The sequence below is a fragment of the Gymnoscopelus braueri genome (assembly GCF_963280865.1).
Source record: "Gymnoscopelus braueri genome assembly, chromosome: 21".
NCBI lineage: Eukaryota > Metazoa > Chordata > Actinopteri > Myctophiformes > Myctophidae > Gymnoscopelus > Gymnoscopelus braueri.
In genome coordinates this window covers 49,650,404-49,657,903 of record NC_137623.1, presented here as the reverse complement: position 1 = coordinate 49,657,903, position 7,500 = coordinate 49,650,404, and the positions used below count along the sequence as shown (strand labels likewise).

At 41.8% G+C, this 7,500-nt stretch overlaps 1 protein-coding gene and 1 pseudogene across 2 annotated transcripts in view; both read right to left on the bottom strand.

Annotated features, from left to right (window-relative positions):
• Window positions 1-7,500, bottom strand: part of LOC308077380 (receptor-type tyrosine-protein phosphatase mu-like) — a 261,491-nt gene that overhangs the window by 18,403 nt on the left and 235,588 nt on the right. The gene's annotated exons all lie outside the window — the stretch shown is intronic.
• The window catches only part of LOC308077033 (receptor-type tyrosine-protein phosphatase mu-like), a 65,592-nt pseudogene that overhangs the window by 18,012 nt on the left and 40,080 nt on the right, over window positions 1-7,500 (bottom strand). The window contains exons 9-11 of the transcript XR_013935035.1: window positions 7,331-7,408; window positions 6,585-6,611; window positions 2,499-2,710 (exon numbers count right to left, since the gene is read on the bottom strand). The product of XR_013935035.1 is annotated as a receptor-type tyrosine-protein phosphatase mu-like (transcript). The remainder of the gene's footprint in view (window positions 1-2,498; window positions 2,711-6,584; window positions 6,612-7,330; window positions 7,409-7,500) is intronic.

Genomic DNA, 7,500 nt, shown 5'->3' with positions numbered 1-7,500 from the left:
GGGTACTCCGGTCAACGAAGTATGTAGGGTATAAATTAGGGATGTCTGATATTGGCAGCCGATTTTCCAATATTGTCCAACTCTTAATTTCCAATTCTGATATCAACCTATACTGATATATGCAGGCTTTTTCACCGAAATGTCAGGTAATAACTTCATATAATCTCCTGTTGTGTTATGCCTAATTTTATTGTGATGGCCCACTGGATGCTTTAAAAAATGCAACAAGGCTTTCAAAATGTAAACATTCTCTATGCAAAATAGCCTATGCAGTTGAACTAATAAAGAAAAACCGAGGGAGGGAGAGAGAGAGAGAGAGAGAGAGAGAGAGAGAGAGAGAGAGAGAGAGAGAGAGAGAGAGAGAGAATGAGTGTTAATGAGAGACAAAGGAGATAGATAATGAGTGAGAGACCAAACAGAAAAAGACTGAGACATTGCAATAGTTTCTCAGTGTGTACTCTCTGCAAATGGAGGGTGAAATTGCTCCAGGCGGGAATATGTGTATGAGTGTGTGTTTTTTTTAGTGAGTGTGTGTGTGTGTGTGTGTGTGTGTGTGTGTGTGTGTGTGTGTGTGTGTGTGTGTGTGTGTGTGTGTGTGTGTGTGCTTCCCGCCAGTGGGCTGCCCTCAGGGCTGATCCATTATAAATACTGAGTACACACATGCACTCGCACGCACGGGCACACGCACACAGTATAAATATTCCCACTAGCTAGTGGGCTAAAATAGAGATGTTTATGTGTGTGTGTGTGTGTGTGTGTGTGTGTGAGTGTGAGTGTGAGTGTGAGTGTGAGTGTGAGTGTGAGTGTGTGTGTGTGTGTGTGTGTGTGTGTGTGTGTGTGTGTGTGTGTGTGTGTGTGTGTGTGTGTGTGTGTGTGTGTGTGTGTGTGTGTGTGTGTGTGTGTGTGTGTGTGTGTGTGTGTGTCTGTGTGTGTGTGTGTGTGTGTGTGTGTGTGTGTGTGCCATATGTTTATATGTTCTTCAGCAGAAAGTTGCAAATGGATGTTACTTCAAATGGTGTACTTACCTCACAAACACACACACACACACACACACACACACACACACACACACACACACACACACACACACACACACACACACACACACACACACACACACACACACACACACACAGGAGAGCTAAACAAGACTGGCAGATTTTTAAAAACAGTCTTTCCCCAAAGTGAGAGTGAGGTGTTATGTAGGAGAGTGTGTTAATGTGTGTTAGTGTGTATTAGATTGTGTTGGTGTAGAGGGTGTTGAGGGAACGGGGAAAGAAGGAGGGTTTATTAGATTGTGTTGGTGTATAGCATGGGTGGGCAGCATTTCTTTCCCCCACACATAGTGCTGCATTATATGAAAACTGCATGAATGTGTTAGACACAACATTATTTACCTGCATCAGTGGAATGCAGCTATGGACTCAAATTGCATTTAATTTGCCTCAAAATCTGCTGCCTTTTATGATGAACAATTTTTTGGTGGGTGGTAGTTTTGTTTTCCTGTGAGGGAATGCTGCCCAACTGTGGTGTAGAGGGGGTAGAGGTAATGGGGGAGAGAAGAGGGAGAGGGGAACTGACACTGGGATTTAGAGTTGAACAGAATAACAGCTGAGGGGTAAAAACTGTTGTTGAATGTGTTGTATTTTGGGCCCTGAGGCACATGCAGCCCTCACACCTGTGTGAGGAGAGGACAAAACAGTCCATTGTTAAGGAGGGAGGCCAAGCTCCATAGACTGACAGTGTTGGTGCCACACTGGCTCAGTAGTTTGTTTGGGTGGCGGACCCATTCTTATGGGTCACAAGTAAATCTCTCACTCACTCTCTCTCTCTCTCTCTCTCTCTCTCTCTCTATACATATATATTTATATATATATATTCATTTCCTTTTCCAATTAGTTTGTTATAATTAGTATCATAATTAAAGATTTTCAAAAAATATTATTCCACATCAAAAAAACATTTCAACATAATTTCATGAATTAAAATAATAATAAATGTAATTTAAAAAAAATGAAAATAGGAGATCTACAAGCTCACAACGCATCACTTTGCGCCGTGTTGCAAGCTTGTAGATCTGCTATTTTCACTAGCCTAAAAAAAAGTATGTTTTTAATTGATGAAAAGTTGTGACTTTTTTGTATAAACTTTTTTAAATCTTTAGATTTTTTAAATATATATATTTTTTTACGTAGGAAACGAAAAAAAAGGGAATATTTACTTGCAACACATTAATGTCTATTACAGTGTGTACACCTCACATTCCTCTTTGAATCTGTATCCTTCAGAACACTTCATCTGGGTGATGTGTTGTGTTGTTAGTGTGTATTACAGTGTGTGTATTTCAGTGTATTAGTGTCTATTACAGTGTGATCACCTCATATTCCTCTTTGAATCCGAATCCTTCAGAACACATCATCTGGGTGGTGTGTTGTGTTGTTAGTGTGTATTACAGTGTGTGTATTTCAGTGCATTAGTGTCTATTACAGTGTTATCACCTCATATTCCTCTTTGAATCCGTATCCTTCAGAACACTTCATCTGGGTGATGTGTTGCAGCAGATCAGCCACTCTGATGGCTGGATGAAGCTGTCCTGTTTGATAAGGAGGAACATCTGCAGCATCTGCTCCTCTCTGCTTCTTCTTATAACTCTGAGTGTGAGACTGCTGCACCAGACTGCTGGTCTCACTGGTCATAGTGTGACTGTCATCTACAGGAGAGGAGAGGAGAGGAGAGGAGAGGAGAGGAGAGGAGAGGAGAGGAGAGGAGAGGAGAGGAGAGGAATACAAATACAAATACAAATGGTTGAGGTCATTCCTGTTGTACAGACAGACAGACAGACAGACAGACAGACAGACAGACAGACAGACAGACAGACAGACAGACAGACAGACAGACAGTAACGTCACAATGAGACACGTTGAGGCAGACACTACAACAACATCTCTGTGTTCACTAGGATGGCATCACTAGGATGAGGTCACTATGATGCAGGAGGGACTGGAATGTTAAAGTCATGAGTTTTATGTGACGTTTTTATGTCTTTATCTGTGTTGGACGAGTGACTCGACACAGGAGATGCAACCAAAGACACGACACACAAGTCTGTTATTCTTTTATCTTGAATGGAAATACGCTCTCGAGCTTTATTGTCAGTCAATCAATCAATCAATCAATCAATCAATCAATCAATCAATCAATCAATCAATCAATCAATCAACCAATGAGTGACCCCTAAGGTGATGTCAATATGAACTGGAATATGTACTGGACAATGTTATGATGTCAATATGAACTGGATGTGCTGGACACTGTTATGTGTTTACTTATAGAGCATCGCAGTTCCCGCCCACTTCCTGGTTTTTCGTGGTGCCGGAAGGAACAACTCAATGCATTTTTCCCATTGACATTTCCAAAAATATTTATATCTATTAATTTAAGCCTCGAATCAAGCCATCATGACATGACATGAATCATGACCATAAAACGTTTGATTCTGTGATTATTTTTTTTTGAAAACGGCAAAACAAAGGGTATTTATTAAATATAGTATATCATATAATTAAATATAAAATAAAATAAATTAATAGATATAAATATTTTTGGAAATGTCAATGGGAAAAATGCATTGAGTTGTTCCTTCCGGCACCACGAAAAACCAGGAAGTGGGCGGGAACTGCGATGCTCTATTGTATCTTGTTTTTAGTTTGAGTGTTATTTCTGTGTGAGATAGTATGACATCATCTATTATGACATCATCTATTATGACATCATCTATGACATCATGTTTGACAATAGAATGAACTCTCTTCTATCTGTATCTCTGCTCTTATTGGCTGGCCTGAGACCTCACTGTCCAATCAATTAGCTCTCTACATACACAGCTCAACCAATCACGGTTGTACTGACGGCGACGTAACGAGCAATGACGAGTGATTGGTGGAGGAGAGATGAGACACAATGCACCACAACAACAACAACAAACACAATATCCAATCAGAGAGAGTTAGAGGCCCCAGGGAGGCGGGACCTGATAAACAATTGGTTTTGGATGATGTGACGGGCAGGCGGGTGCTGGGATGAGGAATGGTGAATGACAGCATTGCCATGCCAACTGATAACATCAAGGCGGGGAGGAGTTGTGGGCTGCATGCTGATTGGGTGACAGGGGACCCCCCTCCCCCTCCCTCACACATCGCCACACTTACCATTAATAGGGACTTTAATCATTGGACAGATAGAAAAGAAAAGAGAGGAAACAGTATTTAAGCAACATTAAGGTTTCAGCAGCTAACCTAGACTAGCCTACCCTAGCCTAGCCTCACCTAGCCTATCCTTTACTATCCTCGCGCCTAGCCTAGCCTAGCTTCATCTTGTCTTGTCTCATCTCGCCCTGCCAGCCAAGTATAGCCTCGCCTAGCCTAACCTAGCTTCACCTAGCCTAGTCCAGCGTCGCCTACGGGTCACCTAGTCCTACACATTCTCATTCCCATGTTTTAATATGAAGTTGGGGCAACATCTGATGAAGCGTCACATATTTAGGAACAACTGTTGTGTCGCTTTTCAACATTCCTGGTAGACTGGTGACTGACAAACGGAATGCAAAGATGAGTTCTTCCAACTTGTAATAAGTTGAGACGCCAATCAGAATGCTCTGTGAGGCCATAAGCTACTAAGCCACTCTCTGCGCAATTTTGAGGAGTGCTCGTTTTTTTGGTTTAGTCAACAACCTGTGTATGTGCAATTTTGAATCACAGCCAATCACAGTATGACTCAACTATCATGTAGCGTATCAGACTATCTGCTGGTGATGTATCGTCGTCTATCATCATTTAGGCTGGATTACTTCATCTAATCAGATATTGTTTACGGTGGCTATGCTAACTGCAGAGCTGAGTGCTAACACAGTGAACCTAGCTTAGCCTAGCATAGTTCTGTAGTGAGCAGGGTCAGTTGGGTCAAAATTAAAAAGTGAAACGAAGTTCTGACAGTCTGTCTGACCGTCTCTCTGTCTGTACATTACAAAGGTGTAAAACACCTGCCCCTGTGTGGTCAAATTGTATCCTAGTATAAGGCAATCTCCATATGATGTATTTCGCATCAGAACATTTCAGAAACACCTCCTTCACTGATTTCACATCATTTGACCACAAGGCAGGTGTGCTGACAGGCTTGTGAGGCGTGGCTTAGCGAGCCTCGGACCGTCAACTAGCACACAGCCCGAGTTAGCCAGTTATGCTGGACAAAATAGCTTATCACCTGTTGTTTCCAAATTGCACACGTTAGCAACATGTATCATGCATTCTGTAGCTAGCTGGCTACATAATGTAAACAAACTGGCTACAAGCGAGCACACGTCACTTCCACCCGGCCAAAGGCAGGACAGCGTTGCCAATTAAAAGATGGGTTTGCATAATTGTCAGGTGCAAAAGGCTGAATGGAGACTGAACAGTGTGACTGGGTAAATTCAAGAAAACAAGACTAACACCCCATCCTCACAAAAGTCATTAAAATACATGTTTCAACCAGACTACCTATCTCGACGTATTGAGAGCAAAAGCGCAGTTGTCCACCCCTCAGATATTCACTCGCAATGCCTCTATTTGAGCGAGGTTTTGCGGCCGTGTTCCTGCCCCAAAAAAAAATTTATTGGTGGAGATGTGCACACTGCTTTGCACCTGTTCCTGGAATACAGCTATTTCGATAGTCAGACATTTTATTTTGAGTGTTGAAAATTGGGTGTTGTTGCCCCCCCCACACCCCTCCCCCCATCCAAGGTGACGTGTTGTGTCCATGCAAAGGTCAGAGGTCAAATACAGGCGTGACATCACATGGTCGTTGTGAATGGGGGGAATGGAGTGACGCCCACCGCAAACACAACAATAATTCATAAGAAATAAAAAAATAAAAACACCTTTAACCACTTAAACCCTATAGGCTGCCTATAAGTCAATTAGCAAACAATAGATTCCTGAATGTTCCTCTATTTTCACCAAATCTTTCCCAATTTTTGCAGATTGTTTGCCATTCTTCCACATATATACGCCTATTGTCGCCAGAAGTTCATTTATGTTCATTTATTTTCACCAGAGCTTTACCCATTTTTTTGGCAGAATAGTCAGCTATTATTTATGACATCCCAGAATCGGGACGCTAGGGTTCATGTGGTTAAAACAAATCGAGGAAAAGTCAAATGACCATTGAATAAAAATCAAATATATATAAAAGAAAACTGTCAAACTTATTATAAAATATGCAAACTTTCTGAGACAACAACAAGCAAGCAGAGATGGATGAACTGGAGACAAAATCTCTCTTTCTTCTCTCGTTCTCTCCATTTCTATCTCTCTCTAGTTCTTTCGCTTTCTGCTCCTGTCTTGTTTTCTCTGACTTTCTTGTCTTTGCTGCTAGCATGTATATTAGCAGCTGCTCTTGTGCTAAGTTGCTGCGCTAGCGGCTAACACAGGAAGTGTTTGATGTCAACTTCCTGTTCTGTTATTATGTGTGTATGTGTGGTGGTGGCAGAGGAGACAGACTGCTGATTGGCTGATAGAAGGAGATAGAAAAAGAAAAGAAAGGCTTACCGAGTATAGCGGTCGGCACGAAGGGGTCTGACAACAACGTAGAGAGAGAACATCGCACGCACACGCACACGCACACGCACACACACACACACACACACACACACACACACACACAGGACAGGAGAGGGGAAAATAAGAGGAAGAGCAAGTAAGTAACAAACTATTCCAGTATTATTATTTTTCATCAACATACGCTGTAGGCCAGTGGTTCTCAGAGTGTACTAATGGGACCAAATGGACCCTACTCTCTGAGTTACAGACCTGTAAGGGTCCATTTGGAACTCAATGAAGCCTGAGGGTCTCTTGACCCCACTTTGAGAACCACTGATAAAGGCAATTTGTCCTCTCCCCCAGTTAGTCTCCCCCTGCGGAGTGCCTCAAAGATCCTCTTAGAACATAAGAGCCTCTTAGGTCCCATCCTTTTCATTTAATTCCCTTTGTTCAATCCTTTAAGTCCAGGCTCAAGATTCAGTTTGATCTAATAGTTTTTAATTCCACTTAATGTGGCTTGAGCTCTGTTGTTTGTTGATATCTGCATAATGTGATTTTGACTTGACTTTGACTGTTTAAAATGAATAAATCATTCATATGGAACAAAATGTGTGTGTGTGTGTGTGTGTGTGTGTGTGTGTGTGTGTGTGTGTGTGTGTGTGTGTGTGTGTGTATGTGTGTGTGTGTGTGTGTGTGTGTGTGTGTGTGTGTGTGTGTGTGTGTGTGTGTGTGTGTGTGTGTGTGTGTGTGTGTACCTGGGTAGACGAAGGAGTTCTTGATAGAGGTGGTGATGGTGTTGGACTTCAGAGTGAAGGACGATGGGGACGAGACCGCTGGAAGAAAAAATAATATGCAAACATTTTATAAAAAATCATAGACAAACATTTTATCAAAAAACAAACATTTGATAAAAAATAGTATACAC